At 41.4% G+C, this 21,336-nt stretch overlaps 1 protein-coding gene across 3 annotated transcripts in view; it reads left to right on the forward strand.

Annotated features, from left to right (window-relative positions):
• The window catches only part of LNX1 (ligand of numb-protein X 1), a 184,866-nt gene that overhangs the window by 78,482 nt on the left and 85,048 nt on the right, over positions 1-21,336 (forward strand). Inside the window, exon 1 of one of the 3 annotated variants that reach the window (XM_068942879.1) lies at positions 18,628-18,765. The exons of the other annotated variants lie outside the window; for them this stretch is intronic. The gene's annotated coding sequence lies outside the window, so the exon portion shown is untranslated. Of the gene's footprint in view, positions 1-18,627; positions 18,766-21,336 lie in introns of those variants that run through there. 3 annotated transcript variants of the gene reach the window in all.

Raw genomic sequence — 21,336 nt, forward strand, 5'->3', positions numbered from 1 at the left:
GAAGACAAAAATTCCACCAGCTGGAAGAGAGAAGAAGCAAGTGGAGCTATTGCTGACCCTCCCCACCTGTAAGAAGGTATCTTCTCCCCATGTGTTGAAGTAACATTGGCCAGTGGTCCAATTTCAGCAGCTCCAGGACCAAATTCAGAATGTGGGACATCTTCAACTGCAGCAGGTTGGCTGAATGCTCTTCTGTGCATGCCACAGCGGGGGCAGAAGCATACACTGCAAGAAATAAAAGGAGAATGTTTGTTTATTTGAAGTAGGTTGTTACACACATCCAAATACAACAATCTTCCTGTAATCAGAGAGAAAAGTGCAATGAATGAACACAGAAAAGTTATTACAGCAATCGTTATGCAGATAAAGCATATCTGGTAAGCTGTCACCCTGGTTGGCAGATACTGTAGATCAGCCAAAAAAGCAGACTGTTTTTGTCTTGAGCTGACGCTTGATTTGGAAACCTGTTTTTTTGTAGATCCTCTCAGAGGGACTTTTTTAAACAGAATTTTGGCAATACTTACGATAAAATGCCAGAAATATTTATTCTTCTGTCAGATTCACTCACATGATCTTCAGTCTGCTAACATTGAACTACCAATTTGTGAAAAAAATTACTTAAAGATAGTGGTTGAAGGAACATGAAATAAGCATAGATAGAAGAAAATAATACTACACAGTGTAACGTAGATAGAGTATCAAGTATGTCCTTTAAAACTGAAAACAAAACTATCTCCATGGATAAAGAAGAGCCAGAATGCTTTGTTATGTTTTTAATATGTGAGTAGCAATAGTTTCTAAAATGATGTTCCAATTAGCTATGATTTATTTTCTCCTGTTACGCACTTTTCCACGATTGTTGTGCTATATCCTATAATTGTATTATAATGACATTTCAGCCTGGCTATTGAGTCTGTGACTCTACTGAAACTTCCCACCCGTGATGAGAATGACACTCCAAAGCATTGGAGCATGTTCTGGTTGGACACTGAGACTCTCACTGAATGAGCAATTTTGGTCTTGAGAAGGATGTTTGCGAAATGAAGTTAAGCAGAGCCGTTCTCATTCATAAGATCGCTTGCCTTTTAAAGAAGCCCTTTACAGCTGTTTTTCTGCCTGTTTCTTTTACGTTGAGGAGCTAAACCGGGGTGCTGCCCACCACCCTCTGTTCTGAGATCTCATAAATGAGCAGGAACCAGTGTTGTAGTTCCAGCTGGCCAGTAAATGGAGTGTGAAAAAAGTTTTACCTTTCTATTTTAAAACAGAACAGAGCTTTAAACTGCTGTACCCAGAGAGATTACATGCATTAAGAGTAACATAGCATATATCCTGTGTAGCAGATGGTGAGAGATGAATATTTCAGTCGATCACAATTTCTACTCCGTTTTCCTCAAGTGTTTTATATAGCTCCATTGAGACACCTTAATTGCTATAGGATACCTTCTCTCAGCAAAGATTTCCGAGAGTGTTGCCAGTTTGCAACACAGGGAAAGAGAATAATTCAGCAAAGCAAAGGTAACATCCTTAAAGTAAAGCCCCTCTTTTCATTTCAGACTTTCTCTACATGAGTCAATAAAGTTGTACTCCAGTAGATGAATAAAACTAAGGTTAGGTGAGATAATTTTGAAATTCTGTAGTCTTGAGCATGAGTAATCATACGGAATGATAGCATGTAGCCATTAGTATCAACTGAAAGACACTTACTGGTTCAAATTGCCTAGAGAAGTTTCTGTTCAGCAAGTGAAAAGACAGTAGACAGCAGAGGAGAGCGGGAAACAGGACTAACTGCACTTAGAAGTAGCTAGTTCTTAATATGTTGGTTAAGTAACTCTAGATTAATACTTTGATTTCCTACTGACAAACCATCAGTAGGCTCTCTAATACCAGTGAAATGGAAATTTTTGTTGAGTGTGTCCAGTGAGATGAAGGAAAGGGGGAAAAAATCATTCAATAGTGACCTGAAGATAGAGGACATATGTTTCAGGGTTTTTTTCTTTTTTTTTTTCCTTCATAAAAAAATTCATGAAGTTTTGTAAGATTCACCTCTAATTCACTCTCCACAGGTGCAGTTAAAAAACTCAGAATTATGTACAGAAAACTGCTCCTTCTTACTGCAAGCTCATGAAAAATCATCAAGTTTCTGCAAAAGTCATCTTTCTAACAATGATGTTAAACAGGCAGCTGCTCCATCTGCTCCAGATGTGACCAAATGAGCATGGAAAGATGGAATCTTGTTTTCGGGTTTCCCCCACAGGCTACTGGGGTAGGAAAAGGAGGACTTATTTGGGATGGATAGTTCAGAAGAAAGCACGGTAAACATTTGACATGCAGATCTTTCACTTGATGATTTTACAGAAGACAATTTTGGTCAAGAGACAAGCCAAATCCTTTTATGGTCACTAGAAAGTGTTAGGCAGGCCCTAAATGAACGTTGAACAAACTGAAGTTTATTTTTCAGAAAAAAAGAAAAGAAAAACAAATACAAAAAGAAAGAAAAACAAACACAACAAAGAGAAACCCAAACTGCAGCATTTCACCTGGTATGTATTTGCCCTCAGTTACTGAGAAAATCTCTCCAATGCCATCAAGAACTCAGGCCGCCTGTAAGGTGAATAACTGCTTTGTTAGAATGAGCAGAAGGGACTTGCAGGAGGAAGTGAGAGGTAGCAAGCATATGTGTATAAAAAGGAACCGAATGAGCAAGAGATTGCTGCTGTTAGTAAAAACCCAAAGTTTTGGTCTCCACTGTCCTTTTAGAGGTTTATGGGCTCTAGAGAGGAGCTGCTCATTGAGCTCCCCATCTGGAGCAAGGATGCTACTTTAGCAGCTATACCTGGAGGTCGCATATTGTGCAGGGAGACAGAAGCCTGCAGCATGAAATGATCAAAAACCTAAACTGAACCTGCAAAATACACAATTTCCTGAAACATAAAGCTAATTAAACACCAACATCACAGCAGTTCTTAAATTCAGCTTGAAGAAGTGTGTTATTAGTCACACCATTTGTCTTTTATAACCCTGGCTTCCCTTAAGATCTATTCCTATTACAAATCACAGATTAGCGTTATTTGCCATAGTGCAAGCTCTCCAGTTCCCTTGACATGGGTAGTAATCACATTTTCTAAAGTTTTGTTTTGCTTTGTTTGTTTTTAATACTAGGGGGGAAAGTGTTTTATTTGCTCATTGTTTCTTTGTTTTCTTTCTCAGACTAAGAGTTTCTTTTATATTGTTTATGGTTCTAGTTTTATAGGAGATTATGTTCTCCCTTTTCCTCCGTCCCGGGTGTGTATTTTCTTGAGCTGCTGTTATGCGTGAGAGCATGTCTTTTATATATACAATGCTGAAACTTGTGCAGATAGAATTTTTGCTGCAAAATCACTCTCAGTATTTGGGGCAAGCGTGCCATTTCCTCCATGATATGAATATGGTCTTTCATATGCTACAGCTAGAAACGTTTGAGAGCTTCAATAGCAGAAGTTGTTATTAAGTTGTGCGTCCATTGCAGGTGGCACTGCTGTAGCACAGGGAACTTATTCTTTCCATTTCCTCCCACTTCTAATCTGTGTGTGTGAAGGCCAGGGCAAGGTTGCTCCCTGGCATACAGGAACATCCATTAAGGAACTAGCCTGTTTAATGCACACGCACATGCAGCGCTCCGTGGCAATGTGCCTGGTTAACGTTTATGCTGCTGTCAATAATGAGCTTTCTGGGAGATGGGATGCTCAGTCATGCTCAGAAGCACAGCACAGGATGAGCCTAGGGACTTCCCTGTGGCATTTAGCCCTAAGCAAGGCATATGTACGGAGTCTACCTTGCTGCCTCTGCCAATGTTTTGTTGTGGAATAAAGAATTGGTTATGAGTGTGAACATTTTCCCTGTTAGCAGTGCACTTGCTTTTGCAACTGAGAGGTCACCCATGTGCAGAACTAGGAATGCGAGCCCCTGTCATAGGTAGAAACCAGTGAATGCAAGTAGATAATTATGGACAACATGAGGATGCCGGAATAGAGGCCATAGCCTCAGGAGGGGGATGACACTCGCAGCTTGATTCAGCTACCTAAATTTTGGCATCTAGTGCTATTTGAGTTGTCCCAGAATATCTGAGACATCTGCACAGGAATGGCAGAAATGATATGGGAACTAGGAGGTTTGTATCATGCTGGAGGCCAGGCATGCAAATGCTGGAGCAGCTGAAAGGGCATGAAAAGCCTGGAAACTGAGTTGTGCTCCCAGGCTGGGATACTAGAATTACAATGCTTTTTAGTTCTTGGATAAGTTGCTTTTTGTAGCTAACTAGTATTTGCTAGCAGGAACAAAATTTGGCTTGAGTCAGGTATTATTTCAGTATTTTTAGATACCTTTCTATCTTCTGTTATGGAAAGAAACTGCTCTGTTAAGTAGTTATAGGGATTAGCAGCTATGGGACAATATTTGAACTCGCTTAACAAGCCACATAAACTACCAATAATGGAAACATTGCAAACCAAGGCTTCCTGCAACACACTGTTTAGAAATAATAGGAAGGGGAAGGGGATTTGCCTTGCTGATTTGCAGGACTGTGTTCCCAGTTAGCGTAAGGGTTGTGGCTCTCCTCGTTCCCTTAGGGATGGCCATTTAGTTTCTGCTGGGGAAGATGAATGGTTCTGGTTACCCCTCAGTCTTGCAGAGCACTGAACAAACAAGCAGAATCAATAGCCCCTTTTCATGCAGTCCATCTCGTACGGACCAGGACTACTGCTTGCAACCTCTCCCCATTTCTGTTTCTCATCCCCTTCCTCCTCCTCGTCTTCGTAAATATGACAAATGACGCTGCATTATACAAACTGTTCTGCCACAGTGGGAACATCTGTAGCCTGAATGCTCCTGCAGAAATGTCACTTGAGGGAATAGCTCTTCGTTTTATGAGCAGCTTCTCTTTCAAGCCCTTGGAGAGGCCAGGGGAGGGGAGGGGACACTCCGTTGACACTAGTTCTGTGTTGTTTTTCAAGGATTTTGTGGAAGAATGTTGTGTCTGATTTGGTGGATTGTCAAAATGAAGCCAGATGGCAGTGGATTAGCTGTAATGCTGCTTTGTTGTTCTTGGGTTCCTGACTGCTCCAGCCGGGGCGCCCTTTCTGGCGAGTGGCCCCCTCTATCCCCAGCCACCTAGTGACCTGTCCCAGCACTGCCAGGGGCCACAGCACAACTGCCTTGGAGGGGGGCAAGTGAGGAAGCTGCGTTTTGGTGAGCACTGTTAATTGGAACCTGCTTTACTTTTCATTTTTCATGCCTAGACTATTCCCCAAGAGTCTGTTTGCTGTGCTCTCCCTCCGATGAAATACGGGCATTTTGCAATTGTAGTAATTGGTTTGCTTGCTTAAGTGAAGTTGCTCTGCGAGCAGCTGAGCTAGTGAAGTCTGGTTTCTTACAGATTTGTGTCTGGTAGCTGGATTTCCTGATGTTTAGAAAGGCGTGAGTTCAATTGAAGTGTTTCCCATGAGGCATTCAAGTATTTCAGCCTTTTGTTGATTCTTTGGTGTCTAATAAGGGACGTATTTATGCCTCAACCTTCCCCTCTATGTGGACACTCAATGGGGCCTCTTTCCTCTGCCAGACTGCATTATTTTTCTTATACTTATGGGCATATAATATCTTTGAGCTCATTATCCTTTGTCAAAGTTAGACTATGGAAAATAGCCAGTGGGCTCTGAAGATACTGAGGGAGATGAACAGACAGGCACTGACAGAGACAGTGTGATCGCCCATATTTCATTTCTTTGGAAAAATAGGTTAAGGATAAATTATTAATTAGGAAGAACTTGAATTTTAAGTTGTGATGCTGAGTATCCTCTAGCTTCTTAACTAAAACAGAACAGGCAAACACGTTTCCTGTCAAAAGGATTGTTCTCTGCTATGGCCTCCCCCCAGAATGAACACCACCTTTTTTCGAGTGTAGCTTTTGTTAGCTTTGGTTATTCCACTGTTCACAAAGAGCCTTGCAAGAACTGGGTAAGCTCTGCTCTTTTGTGCTTAGCATCCACAGTCCAATGAAATTCTACCCAGCTTATGAAAACACCCATGAAAAATGCTGTATATTTGTCCCCTCAGACTGTGTAAGCATTTTAACCATAAGTTTAATACTTTTCATTTGATCTACTCCTCCATGATCTTTCATTGCAATTTCAGTTTAAAACGGCAAGCTTTATTTTATAACAAATCTGCACTTCTTCATGTAGACCAGAAAACGTCTGTTCCAAGTTTGTCGTAAAGTTCTTGAGACTGGAAAACATTCTGACAAAAACCTGCTGCCTCAATAGTTGAGGATAAACCACAAGCCAAGTCAGTATTGCTGGTTTGTTGTGCTCTGTCCTGTTTTTCCCCAGGATAATTTCTCAGCTGTTCAAAAGTTTGTCTGAAACAATCAGCTGCACTCTGTAATTTTTCAGAGCTTTTTATCCTTCTTTAGCAAGTCAACATCCCTTCTCTTTTTTTGCGAGTCACTCTTTCCAGCATGACTTTCATATTTTGCATAAAGCCATGTATGGGCTCATGTAACATTGAGATGCTCTGCATTTTTTCCTGCAAAGCTGTCCTCTGGATTCAGTTCCTTAGCTTGCAGATTCTTTGGTGTGCAGACAGACTTTAGCTATGTAACTATGTACAGCACAGTGTACACTGACAGCATTCAATAAAATAAATAAGGGGGGAGTTGGAATTACACTAATATTTGCTTTTATGTTATAAGTTGCTATACTTGTGAAATATAGATAACTGTTAGCTAGGCACTATCTCCAAAACATAATAAATCAAAACTGTTTTTATAATGACCTGCCATTGTCAAGATGCTCAGAAAGACTGGAATTTCCATATCTTCTTTCAGGAATTTTAGTGATGTATTTTCCTGATTCTTGAGAACGTATCCTAGTGACGCAGAGGAAGTTTTTCAACGATGTGTGATCTAGTACTCAGCTTCTAGCCTTTGCATTTCACCGTCTGCCTTGGTGGTCTAGTGGGAGCGGCTCAAGCGTCAGTTATGAGTGTACTTTCATGTTCCTTGTACTACACCGTTCAGTCCGGAAGGTATAAATTAGCGATACTCAAGTATTCCACTAATGTGCTCAGAGCCTATTTTAAGCAGCAAATTCACTAATAATGTATTTTCTGGTAAGCAGAAGTAAGTTTGGCTGCGCTTATGTTTTTGTTTATCCTCAGAAGTATTATAGTGTGAGCTTCTCCCCCTCAAATTCTTCTCCTGTTTTTCTTTACTGTATCCTGCTGTAATATTCCCTTTGGAAGGTCTTTGATGGAGTATTTTTTTAAAGATTCTAAAAACTTCCTTCCTGGCATTTGCATTCTCTCTTCAGATGTCAAAATCCAAGATAATGGTCCATTGCTGACGTTTTGGGAAGGGAGGGGTGTGCAAGGGAGTTTGCAGTCTCCACACACTCGACGAGCCAACATACTTTACACGTGGTGTGAGGGACTCAGTGTGTACCAACAGTAGTTCACTGTTACCAGTACAAGGAGCAGACATTGAAATTCAAGGCAAGCGTTTTGAAAATTGTCAGTATTTTCTGATCCGTTTCCCCACATACAAAGCAAACAGATCTCCCAAGGAACTTTGTGAACATGGCACAAATCTAAATACGAATGGCAATTTTGTCCTTGGTGCATGAATATAGACTTGTTCTCTCAGTCGCAGGAATACGTGTCAGAGATTGGCTGAACGAGGGCTTCAGCCTGGAGCCTTTGACAGAGAATAGTGTCCCTATCTCTACATGCTTATTATGGACCTGGGAAAGGGTGAGCTCTTAGCACCAGTTCCCTGGCAAAGAAGCAAGAGGAAGGGCTGGCAGCATCAAAGAGCTGGATGCATTAAAGCACTAGCGTACTAGCCTTGAACCCATAGATATTTGAGTTCATCTCCTGCCATCATAACACACAAAAATAGTTGGTGGCTTTGTCTCAATCTTTGTTGTTGTCGGGGATCTGTAATGTGTCATAACCCGTGGTCTAGAGGCATAAAACTAGAACAGCAAAATGCTATTGATGATGTCAGTGCCACCAACTGAGATTCAAGTAGCAGAGCTGTGGTGGCAGCATTTTTTAAAGAGCTTCTGCAACATGTGCCTGGTTTAGACTTTCACTTTTACCTTTTTAGCAGTTAAAGATATGCAATACAGATTCTACAGGCATATTTACACTAGAAAAAATCCACACAACATATTAACTGAAGACATCAACATGGAACTGAATGTTGAGTTTAAAACTTTGCAATGTCAAGTAAGTCTTATCCTCTCTAGATTGCTGAAGAGCTTTCTGTGCTTTTAATGAAGACCCTACTACACTGAAAGGTGTAGTAAGGCTAAGACACTGACCGGTAATACGAGGTCTGCAAGTCAATCATATGGATATTCTTAATTTGTTTGGAATCGCTTCGAGAGACTTGTCACTTCTAAGGCAATTGAAAAATATTCGTACAATGCCATTAAACCTATGTAAATATAAATGAAATCATTTCATGCTACAAGGCATAAAACACAAATCTTTTCTAAATGATCTCTCATCTGAAGTAACCTAATCATTCACACTCTGGACTGCAGACAAAATCAATAATAATAATAATAAATCCTTCCAACAGCAACTATTCAAGTTTCATGTGAAATTTTGTGGTGATATTACGTACATATAGCTATTCGCTATGACTTTTGAAAACATATGAGACTTGAATTTTTCAGTGAGCAAAACAAGTACAAAGCAAGTAAATAGATTCATGAGCACCAAAGCTAAAGAATTCTGCTCTGCTATAGATTCGTGTGTGCTGTGAGCTCCGAGGGAAGATTTTTCTGCTGTTAAGGCATTTAAAACTTTCCCTACGCTGGGAATGAGAGTTCTGCATTTCAGGAGGACATCTTTGGTGAGTTTTCTCTCTGGGGAAATGCTAGCAGTCCTTCATCTCTACCTGATTACCTGCTTTCACAAAACTTGTTTAGATGCTGTGGAAAGCCATTTACTTCTGTCAAAAGTGGTTGAAATTGCTCAGTGGCCTCGAAAGTTATCATAGAGATTGGGAGATTGACAGATACAGAGAGCGCAATTATATGAGTTACTGGAAACTTAAAATACATTTTCTGTGTTAAGGAGCAAAGGCAGAAGCCTGCAGGTGATTAGGGCTTGTGCTCTGTGGGGGAAGTCGGCAAACTGGATGCATTTTTATGCACTTAAAAAAAACTTTTAGGTTTATAAGTAGATCATTTCAGCGAAACGTAGCACTTACTTAATCGTTTGAGCCTTACATTGCACCTTAAAGCTAGTTGTGTTCACTTATCACCATCTCCCAGTTTGCAATGGTTATTGCTAAGAACATTCTGCGTGGGCCTGTAGAACATGTTATACACTTCATTTATACAAATGAAAACACATATGGGTATGTGTGTTTGTATACCTTTACAGATTTTATTTCTGATCTAATCTATACTTTATGCATTGCACTTTCCCTTGGATAAATAAATTACCAATTTAAACAATTAATTTGCATGTGAATGGAGTTCTGCTTAGATTGTTACTTAACTCAGTTAGTGAAACAAAGAGAGGCTAATTACAAGGTACGCACCATCCCATTTGTTGAGTTTGCTGGGTCAGCTCTGTGCCTCAGCCTCCAAGAAATAAAATGTTCAGACTGAAACGGGCTGGACTACTGAACACCTAGTGTTGAAAACATCTGACCTTCTTGAAAGGAAGTGGCCCCTTCCTGCTTGTTCTGTCCCATCAGCTGATACCTTTTTGTTTTATCTGTGGATAAACTACAACTTATAGTGAGTGTGATCCAAAGGAAGGCCTGTGCACCTGAAAGTGCGTCCATTTTTCCAGTAATATCAATTAGTCTAATAAAAGATGCAACATTACTGCACAAAGAGAAGATACCTTACCTGTCTGAGGTAAGAACGAAGGAACCATAGTGTCTTGACTTGAAAATACATCTTTCAGAGTTCTTACGTTCTACATGGAAAATGAGTATAATTAATAAAATAGGGCCCGTTTTTCTTCAGCTAGATTGCATGTGGGTTAAATGCTTTCATGTATAATCCAGTGTTCAGTGAAGTCAGCGAGGGGTGAGGGAAACCTGCTTCCTCAGAGAGCTGGTTTCCTTGTCCCTTGAAGAAAAAGTGGGTAGCAGTGCGGTGGCCAGGGCTCGTGCAAGGGCTGCGGCCACTGTCTGTTCCCAGAAAGGCTCCGCAGAGCTTCATAGTTTGCTTTGTGTGACAAAAGTAGAAGAAAATGATAGCTGTCAGACACATACAGATGCTAACGCATTGCTTCCTTGTGTGTGAAACACTTTTGCCTCTCTTCAGAGAGTTTCATTGTCTGGCTAAGGCCAGAGCTGAGTCCTGTGACTGCAAGGTATTAAAAGTTTCAGTAGGCTGCAATTCATTGACAAGTCATGCCCATGTGATGTAAAGCAGTAGTTGCAGTGATAGTTAAAATTGCATTTGCTGAATTATGTTGCAGAGTCACCAGCAAAAACAGAACGCTCTGATGTAAAAAAGAAGGATGCTGAATGCCATGATTTAAATAGTAGTGCGGATAAAGAAACCTAACCCAGGCAGCCCGTGTCAGCATGCCACAGGTCAAAACAAAATCTCTCTGTTGGTTTTGGACTCAGTATATACCATGGAGCAAAACTGTGTGCTAGCTTGTAATATATGCAGTACTAAATGACAGAGAGATTGAATAGGTGCGGCAGAGGACAACAATCTTGACTACTAGGGGCTGCCACAACTGTATTTAAAGTAACAACACACAGAAGGGGGTTGAGAAAGTAAATGTGTTTCAAATTCACCATGCCAGGAACAAATTAAATCAGTGTGGTAAAGAATCCGAGGAGAAACGCATTTGGAATCACTTATATACTGAGGCTGGGAGTCTCGATAATAAGTAAGAGGAACTGGAATTTCTCAATAATTAAGATAAATTTAACATAATTGTCTCATCAGGTTTCAGTAATAGGGGGACGAGAATGTTAGAATATTGTGCAAGCTGTTTAAGAAGGCTAAGGGAGATAAAAGTAATGGTGCGAGAGGAATGACGTTGTGTATGACCCAGTGGCTGGCATCTGCATTGCTTAGAACTGGGAACTCGAGCAGGGTCTTAAGGAATACAGTGCAATTATCAAAGCCCAGGAGCAGGCAGGGGGTGGACAGGGGTGATATTATAAGTCATTGAATCAAACAGGAAGACAGGATAAGCTACTACGAAGTGTGGGAAAGAAGACCATGGGGAACTTTACTTTGGAGACCCGCTGAAGGATTCATTCGGCTACCTGTAAAAACATCACTAAAGAAGCATTAAAATGCTAGATGATAGCTCTACAAAACAAAAGGTATCAGATCTGGTGTGCAAGAATTTTGTTTTGGACAGCCTGATGACAGATAAAGATGAATTTATCCACTGGAGTGAAAATTGGTGGTTGTCTCAGGAGCAAGTGATGGTGATCTGATTACATTCCAATATTGGTAAAGAGAAGACAGCCCCAAACTTGAACGTGCTGCTTTGAAAGGCGAATTTCCCAAAGCTAAGGATAGCCCTTAATAAAATGAACTGGGAAGAAAAATGTGTGGATGAAAATTGGGAGTTTTTTGAGGAGAGTTTGTTAATGGACAAAATGTTGCTAAGAAAATGTGTGGCAAAGGAAGATAGAAATCAGAAATATATTTACATACGTGCACACGTGTATTTAAATAGATATAGATTTATGCACACATCTGTACATAGGGGTATGTATGTATAGATACCTATAGATGCATGTGGGGGGGGATGAATATATCCCCCCCCACATGCTTCTATACTTACTTACATATTTACATATTTACTTACATATTACAAGTAAATCATGGGGCTGTATATTGCAGAAAAAAGAAATAGAAAAGGAGAAATAGACAACAGTTGATAACTGTATGTTATGAGGTACAGAAATTACTAGAAAAGGTTAAAACAAAAACTATTCTTGGAAAGCAAAAGAAGTTCTGAAGGAGTTTTTACATTACAAAAGGAACAATAAAATTGTAGCAATGGTGTAGGCCCAGTAAGGGTTGAGGGTAGTGAAAATGTTACTAGTAGATGTGCAGAAGGCTGAAATGTTCAGTAAATATTCCTGTTCTGTTTGGAAAGAAGCAAGATGATGCACACGTATCGTGTGAGGATGATGAATTATTTTCCAGTTCATCAGTGATTAAGAGAATGTTAGACAACACCTACTTTGGGAAAACAGCTTTAAGCAAGTAGACCCTGTATAACCCGCAGCTATGCATCCTAAAAAAAAAAAACTGTCTGAGGAATTGTCTGGCCCTCTGATGTTAATTTTTAATAAATTTGGGGAAATTGGAGAAATTTGCTAAGATTAAAGGAATGCTCATGTTTTGCCAATGTCCTAACGGAACAAACAGGATAACGGTAGGCCAGTTACCCTGACCTCAGTTCCAGTAAAATAATAGAAGAGCTGATATGGGAATTCAAGTAATAAAGAACAGGAATATTATTAATGACAGTCAGTGATGTTTTTATGCAATATGGGTCTTGTCAGGTAAACTTGGCTTCCTTCTTTTTAGATAAGGTTACCTGCTTGGTTAATAAAGGCGACTGAATAGGTATAACAGACCTTGAAAGATGTTAAGCTCGGTATCCTACAATATGCTGATCAAAAAAGAAGCACTCCACGTTCTTGCATAAGCCTATGTCAAATGGGTAAGAACTGGTGTATCAAAAGCAGCTGATGCAGAATCACGCTAAAAACCACATTTCTAGTGATAATCTGCAAGGATCGGGACTAGGCCTGCTTCTGCTAATGCTCACTTCCTGGTCTTGCATGAAAAATATTGGATCATGCACTGCGGAGGAAAGCCCAGCACAGTTCCATAGAAAAAGCAACCTGAATTGCCTTGAAGGTGGAGTTCGGTCTGAATGATGTGTGTTTTAAAAGAGCCAAATGGAAAACTATAAACCTGGGAACAAGAAACACACCACATCTACAGAACAGGTAAGAAATAGAAAAGATAGCTTATGGAAAAACAGAGACTCTTGAAACATTTTGGAGATCTTTATTTACAAACTCAGAATAAAATCCTAGTCCAATGCCACAGCAAAATATCGAGTGTGATCCCTGAGTACCTATGCAGAAGAGAATGAATTAAGAGTAAGGATATGATATTTTTGTGTGTGTCTATAGTATATATACATGTGGTGAGATTGATGTGGAGTCATGCCAAACACACTGTTGCTAGCATTTTGAAAGATGATTTAAAAATTGCAGAAGAATGCAGGAAAAAGCATAAATAGTATCTACGGGCTAGATAACATACCTGCTAGGCAGAGCACAATCTTTCTTGTCCATATGAAAAACATATGGGGAAGTCTGTGCAAGTGTAACGTGTGTGTTTGTACAAGATGCAAATACCAGCAGGTGAAAGGCTCTTTCAGGCACCTCAGATACACAAAATGTGGGTTGATGCCTTGACCCCAAGCAGTGTAATCAATTAAGCAACAAATTACGCATGCGTTTTTACAAGTACAAAGGATTGTCTCCTAGAACAAGCTCCCAAAGGAGCTGGTGGACTCCCCACCTCTTGATTCCTCAGGCTGCGAAGGGATGCTTTCCTAGGATGGCTCTCACTGGAGCTGACCCTGCAGCATGGGGCACCACAGTGCATGAACAGGGGCAACTCGTGCCTGGGGAGAAGTCGAGCAGGACGATCTCGTTCTCTCTTCTAATCTGGAACTCTGTGAATTGGTCCCCAGCTGTAAAAGTCAGTCCAAAGCACGGTGCATGCTGCGTACGCGCTTTTAGTGCAGTCTTAAACAATTCCCTTTATGGAGTGTAAGAAAGCGTGGGAGAACTAGTTAGGTGCTTTTGGTGCCAGAGACTTCCTTCATAGTTGGGAGCAGGTCACTTGATTTCCATGCCTCAGTTTACCCACTTTTAGAAAGAGAGACCTTGGTCCTTTCCTCATTCCCTCTCTCCCACCCCTGGGTAGGTTAAAGCAAAAAATCCACTCGTGGATAGTGATGGAGACACTTCTGGGAGGTACCGTGCAAATGGAAAGGAGTCTCTGGAAAGGTGCAGGTAATCTGAACATTGGGGCAGGTGCAGGACTGACGTCTGAAATACATCAGAGCACTTCCATCTCCCTGAGGGCATTCACGTGACCTTGGTTCGAGATCCACTCCTGCAGTGAACTTTGATGAGATAAATATAATTGTCATAGGATTGGTTATGCAACAAGCTTGCTTTTCAATTTAACTAATGAATGTGCTGAGAGGCCAGACTAATCTTTTCACTTCAACAGTTTCTCCCCAGAGAGAACATATAGAGCATTGCTATCTGCAATATTATCTTCTCACAACAGCCAAAATGATTTTGCCACTTGAATGTTTGTTTCTTTTACGTACATATAGCTCATGCTTTCAGAGATTTTTGAAGGAGATGGAAGGACCCAGAGCTCTGCTTGAGACTGAACAGCTGAGTTTGCAGGATTTTGGTATCAGAATCCTTGCTGGTGAATGCTGTGAGAGCTTTTTGGTAGGATTATTTTAGTTGCGGCTATGGCACATATTGCTGATCTTTGTCCAGTAGGACCATGCTTAATTCTGTGTTCTCTCAGCCAGTGAAAGCTGTTCATCTGAGAAAAATGTAGCTCTAACTCTGATACTATTATTGTTTCCTTAACTGATGCCGAGAGATAATTTTAATTCTGTGGTTTTAAATTCTTTACTGTGTTCATGTTCCTCTTCTTTACTATGTTCATGTTCTTCTCAAGAGCCTGTTAGAAAATTTAAAGGTGCAGGATGCAGAGGCTACAGTAAATTTTTATGGCAAATGAAACATTATTTCCCAGGGTAGCATACATCGTGTAAGATCCTTGCCCTCTGTAAACTGCACCAAGAAGTTCAACTTTGTAAGTCAACATATTTAAACTATCACACTGCAGAGGATTACTAGTTTAACATTGATGATTAATGACTGAAGACAGTCCATAGTCTCATTTCCAAGCAGATTGTAAATGGCATTCAGTAATCCCAAGAGAGTCCGCAGTACCACTGCCAGGCAATCTTTCTTTTTACTTTTTGTGATCCAATTTAAAAAGTTGACCTTCTATAAAGAGAGAACAAGGAAGGGGAATTGAAATGAAGGCAGTGGCCCACTCTAAAGTTGTTTCTAAATGCGATTTTCTCCCCGTCCTGGAGTTTGCTTCCACTCTCTGTGTGCCTTTACAAGCCAAGAAGTTCTGCCATTCAGGGGGTGCTGGGGTGGTGGCAGATGGTGGCGGCCCATCCCTCCAGCTGTGCTGCCCCGTCACCCTGGCCTGCTCAGAGCGGGACTGCGAGCTGAGGTGCAGAGCTTCTGCTGCTCCTCCACGGGCTTTGCTGCTGCTCCGGCGAGGTCAGGGCCAGCTGCATCCCTCCCGGCTGCTGCCACCACCTCTTCCTAGGGAGTTGCTCCAGGCAGCCAGCAAGTGCAGAAAAATCCCTGCAAGATATAACCCACGTTTTCAAAGCCCCCCAACAGTCAGGGGTAGATACTTGCTCTTAACTAATAGCAAAGGTTATAAAATCTGCAGCGATTGTGGTATCCCAGCAACAGAAGTCCTAAGAGTGGTTTGATGGGCCCCATGCTGACATCCACCCACGGGGGAATAAGGGAATATTTTGCCATTATGGGGACATTCTCAACAGCATTAAAGACTTCCCTGTGTGCATATAAGCAACAGTACAGCTCAACCTAGGAATGTAGCACATGCTGGAGTCTAGTTTCATATTGCCGATTGTGGAAGTGGTCTGCTAGCCGGCCCTGAGCAGGTGCTGACCAAGTGGTCAGCAGCCAGCTCCTGCCCAGGGTCTGCTCTGGCTTCACGGGACTTCACAGAAGGCTTCAGCAGAGGTGGCAAAGGCAGTCTACTTGGAGGCAATAGTTATCTTGTCAGAGTCCAACACTGCCAGTCCAGATGGCATCCATCACAGTATTACCATCTAACATTTGAGTATTACAATTTTCAGTCATTTGACTTGACTAATCTTCTAACTTAGTTTGCACAGCATGTACTGCCAATGGATGTAATGTATGCTGAAATCACTTAACTGAAGTAAGTAAATGAATAAGTCGAATGTAATAGAGTTTACGGCATGTTGGCCTCCTGCAAATAATTTCAGCAGTAGTGAAGTATGGAGTATCTTCAGAAGGAAAGGCCTCTTGTTAGGCCCACACTTGCATAGATTGAGGCAAACTGTACAAATTTGTGTTAAAATTAACACAGCAAAATACGTAACTTTATTGCCTGCAATGTATGAAGTTTTACCAGGGAATTAGAAATTGAAATGGAGAGCCTTTTTTTCTGAAGAGAGACTTACTTAGAGTTTGACTGAGAAGGAAAATGGGAAAGCATGTCATGAGTTGGGAAAGGGTAGTTAAGCAATCCAGTAACACTGGTGTGAGAACAAATAAGTTTGAACTGGCCCTTGGTATGGAAACTTAGAAAAGCCTCCCAGCAGTGGGAAGGGGCAAAATATTGGCTAGTGTCTAAAGTGGAAATTAAGTCTGTAACTGAGAGTGTCTGATGTGGTCACCTGTGACAGCAGGGCTCTGGGCTTTCTGATCTAGGGCCTAGATCAGCCTAAGGGAGACCTCCCATGTGAGAAAGCATTTAAACACATGCTTTGCTCTGTGGGAATGTATTTGCTAATGTTTACGCTTCTATAGCTTAGGTATGTTTTTTAAAAGTGCATCGCACATGCACAGTTTGATTTTCCAGAAGCCTGGTGTGTGAGGCTTGCATATCTGGCTTTGCAACTGCTGAGGACATCTGGTCACGTGTGGGCTGGGTCTGTCCATGTCACACCTGTAACGGGGGAAGAGCAGCAGCACCCCTCTGTTGCACCATGCCCTAGCTGCAGCCAGATGCTGCTGGCTCCCACCTGGGTTTTGGGTGGCAGCAAGCTGAGCCCAGCCGGGCTGGCTGGGCAGGGACTCGTCTCGGGTCTCCTCGAGCAGCATAGAGCAGAGGTGCAGCACTGTCAGGGCACGGAAAGCAAAAACTGCCACAAACGAACATCGATCAGGCTAAAAGCATGATTGTCAGGCTTATTGGTAGGACTTGACAGGTCCCTTGATGATTTCTTAAAATAAATATTTAACAAGGGATTTTATAATCCTAAGTAGCAAGTATGCTTTTAAAATGTTTGAAAGGAAACAAACTTGCACAGAAAGAATTGGAGGCCCAGACCTGGTACCCATAGATGTTTATATCTAGGGCTGGCGATTTCTTTCTATCTGTTTTCAGCACATACTGGGGCGGCTTCCTTCTGGGAAAAGCGTTTTCTAATGGGTCCATCTCCAAAATGGGCTTTCCTTCCTGAATAACACTTCCTTTCTTAGGGAAAAAACGGTTATGATGGCCAAAGTTATGGCATAGTGATTCATGTGGTTGGTTGATCAAAGATTTTATTTCCCCACTGAAAATTCTTTTTGAACAAAAGAGATTTTTGCTGCTGCCGCTGTCATAATTAGCTTCAATTGCTGCTTTACAACATATCTGTACAATTTCTTATCTCTTTTTTTTTAATTTGGGTACTTTCTCCTTTGAAAATTAGTGGTTAGGATGAGAGGGTTTAACGTAGTCTTTATTTCACAATTTTCAAAAAATCAACAGAGTTTGTGTTATCAGCAGTTGATTCCTAAGATCATGAGTTTACAAGTTTTCTCTTGCATGGTTCAAGTTTTCACCATCTAAACAAATTCCACTAACTGACTCATGTTATTACTGAGTAGTAGCTGACTGAGCGTGGGGTTGTTTTTTCATTTTCGTTTCTACTTTCAACTCAAACATAAAACACAAACAGCAGTCATTTTTTGTTTAGCGTTGATTTAAATGCTGAAATGGCTCAGTGTAAGGTCAGATGGTACAAGGGAAGATATGGAAATGTGAGCTCTGCAAATTGTTGTCCTCTGCAAATGCAAGGAAGACCTCGCCTGACCAACACAGATTTGAGTGAAACAAAAAACCTCAAAAAACCTTAGGAGACAAAAAGCTAAAACTCCTGACTTTTCAGACCTGCCATAATTCACCAGGAAGAGTAAAAAGCACAGTCATCTCCAAGTACCTTCCCTCTGGGCCAGCGGCAGAGCCCAGGGTTGCTGACCCCCATCTCTGCTCCCTGCCCTGGACTCCTGTCTAAACAGACGCTTTGAATGTGCCGGAACAAGGTGAAGGCCCCATTTCCAAAGTGGTAGATGCACTTAGGGTTAGAGCTTGCAGGCCTTATCTCCCTTTTCCAAGGGGAAAGCCAACCTGAATCTTTTGTCTTGAAACCATTTTTAAAACTCTGTTAAATCTGTACCGAGTTGATTGTAAACCTGCAAGAAGAAAAGAAATGCAAGGAAAGGCGAAACTGAACTTTGGTATATACCGGAAAGAAAAATAAAAGCTTCAAATTACATTGTTGCCTGAGCAGCTTGCACATGTTATCTGCCTCCGGGATAAATGAGGGTGTGGGTTGCTAAACCTTAAATTGCTAAGGTTTATGCAATTAAGCTTTTCTTTTTACCTTTTGTGATGGCATAGGCTTCCCTGTGTGACAAGGCCAGTAGTCGTTTCCTTCCTGTAGAGACTGGGCTGAAAGCTAAAAAGCATTGTTGGGCAGACGGCATGTGCTGAAGCCCACTGATTTTACACCTGCAGGAATCTGCAGCAGCACGCAACACACGTGGACATGAATGAAAGGCACAGTAACGCCAGAAACGTGAGTCTAAAGACTTTTATTGTTTTTTGTGTTGTTTTCATTTTTACCCTTCAGTTGGGCATGAGTTGTTCTAGAAGAGCAAACTTTCACAGAAATACTCAGGCAGACAGAACAGTCTCCTTTCGTGGCAGAAAGGAGTGGATCCATAGCTCAGCCTTTTCTGCTGCAAAGTGCTGCACAGCAAGGTACAGACAAATTTTTACTGCTTCTGTCATTAGCAAGTCAGTCTCCCTGTAATCCAATGCATGGATTGTTTTCATAATCTCATGAAGAAGGCCTTACAATTTAACATTTTTGCTGCATGTCTTGGTAGCTGGTGGTAAATGCTACTTACATATATACTTACAAAGTAGCATGCAAGAAATGCCCTGCTTAGATCATTACCTTTGTTGTTAGCTAGATGTGTTTTGTTCTCTATCTATCTTCCTTTTGTTAAGAAGTCTATGTCTTCAGTAGAGCATGTGAAAATCTAACTGATTATCTGCGGAGGGCTGCTGTATGGACTGCAGCTGCTTTAGCGTTCTATTAAGTTCTATTTAAACGTCTGGAAACCCATTTCTTGCCCCTTCTCAGGGGGGACCCCATGAAGTTGCACTAGAGCCATCAGAGGTAAATCAAGAAATCAAGACTAAATCACCCCTGTTGTATCTTGCAGCTTGAGTTTAAGTGTGTAACTGCAGCTGAGGGGAAGAGAGAGAGGAGCTTAGTTTAGTTTTTATCTTTTGGCTCAAGTTCTCTTCTATTTGCTTAAACTTACACTCAGTTCTTAGCTCAAATCATCTTGTAGTTCAGTATTGATATTTGCAATGGTTTCAATTCTGCAAATACGTAAATATGCATAACTTCTCATAAGTTTCAGTACTACCAATAAGCCTGCTTGCTAATGTTAAAGCACAGTATATGCACAGATGTGCCAATCCACAGTAAGGATAAGTGGAGGTCCTAACACACTGAAGCAGTTACTTCAAGTACCCTCATAGACTACGGGTCCAAGCATATAGATCAGCTGGACCCATTCAAATGTTTAAAATTAAGCCCACTTTGCGGGTATTTTTACTGGATAAGGATGGACTCCTTGCTTCAAGTTCTTGGGTGCCTTGATGTCCATCAAGGAAAAATAAATTAAAAAAAAAAACAGGAAAGACACGCACATTACACTCGTCATTCATGCTTTTCCCTGAATGCCTGATGACTAGGAAAGGGTTCGTTCAGCAGAAAATGCAAGAATATCTTAGATGATCCTACTGGGAAGTACACAAAGTACACAATGCAGTGGGGTTTTTCACATGTAAAAATGAAGCACTTGATCCCTCTTCCCCCACCCTCTGAAGTGTTTTTTATTTACTCTTTCAGGTTTGTGCAGAACACCATCAAGGCAGCTGCACCACTTTATAAAAACAGCCCTATGTGTTATCTGCCACTGTTAGAAAAACACAATGCTAATCTGTAGCTGAAATGCTAGGATTCCCCGTAAGGTATTTGGAGAGATGTTTCCTTGCAAGGAGTTGCATCCTCAGTACTCTAATTCACTTTTCTGAGACTGAAAATTCTTCTTAAGGAAGTAATCTGTTACTAATTTACTATTTTATACTCTTCCACCCCAGGCCTCAGAGCCTGTGTATATTTTCCAAAAATTTAAATTGAAACAAGCTGGCAAAGCTTGTCTCTCCGTTAACTTTCTCTTGCCACCTGAAAATAATCTTTCTCCTGCTGCCAATTTCTTTTGTTTGCTCATGGTCCTGTACAAGTGTCCTCCTCTCACACGAATCCTGTTTTTGGAGGGATGTTCTAAGCCTGTGTTTGAGCATGAATGGCATCAGCACTTTATCGTAGCACTGAGCTGCAAAAAGGCATGTTCCTGGCTCAAGGTTATGATTGCCTATCAGAAGAGAAAATCTAATTGTCTTTTGGAAGAATTTTGAAGGGGCTGGCCTCTTCCCCCAGGATAACTTTTCTTTTGCAAAATGCAAATAAAATCTTGCACACAGGATGAGATGATAGATTAGCTTCATTTCATTGCAAGCCAGTAAATCAAGCAACATTGTTTCCAGCAGGAAAGTAAATTAGTAAGGGCTTTCGGAGGAAGAGAGTCGTCTCCACGCTGGCTGCTGGAGGGAAGCGGTCAGGTATTTCTGGAGCTGTCAGTCCAATGTCTCTGCACCACCTCAGGGCTGCAGCCTGGCCTGCCTGGCCCCGCCGACTGCAGGGGCAGACCTAGGGCCCCAGTTGTTTCTGAGGGACTCCCTCTGTGCCCAGAGCCTTTTGGGGAGCGAATGAGATCCCTCTCTGGTCAAAATGGCCAAACGCTGATATTGTGCCAGTCAGCCTGACTTTGCACTTGCTTGAAATGCAAGTCCAGTTCTTCTGCAATTTTTGCTTCTAGAATCGGGGATGTACAAAGCTGTGGTTGATTTTTTCTGACGCTTTCCCCTAGGGCTCAAGCCGAGTCTGTAGAAAAGACCATTATTTGAATCATATAATTTGAGGGAACTGAGCACGGAAGCAGAAACTTTCACCTTGCTAAATGTTCAGAGAACAGCTAGGAGGCAGACCCTGTTGAGTACAACAGGC

The sequence above is a fragment of the Struthio camelus genome, chromosome 4 (genome assembly GCF_040807025.1).
Source record: "Struthio camelus isolate bStrCam1 chromosome 4, bStrCam1.hap1, whole genome shotgun sequence".
Lineage (NCBI taxonomy): Eukaryota > Metazoa > Chordata > Aves > Struthioniformes > Struthionidae > Struthio > Struthio camelus.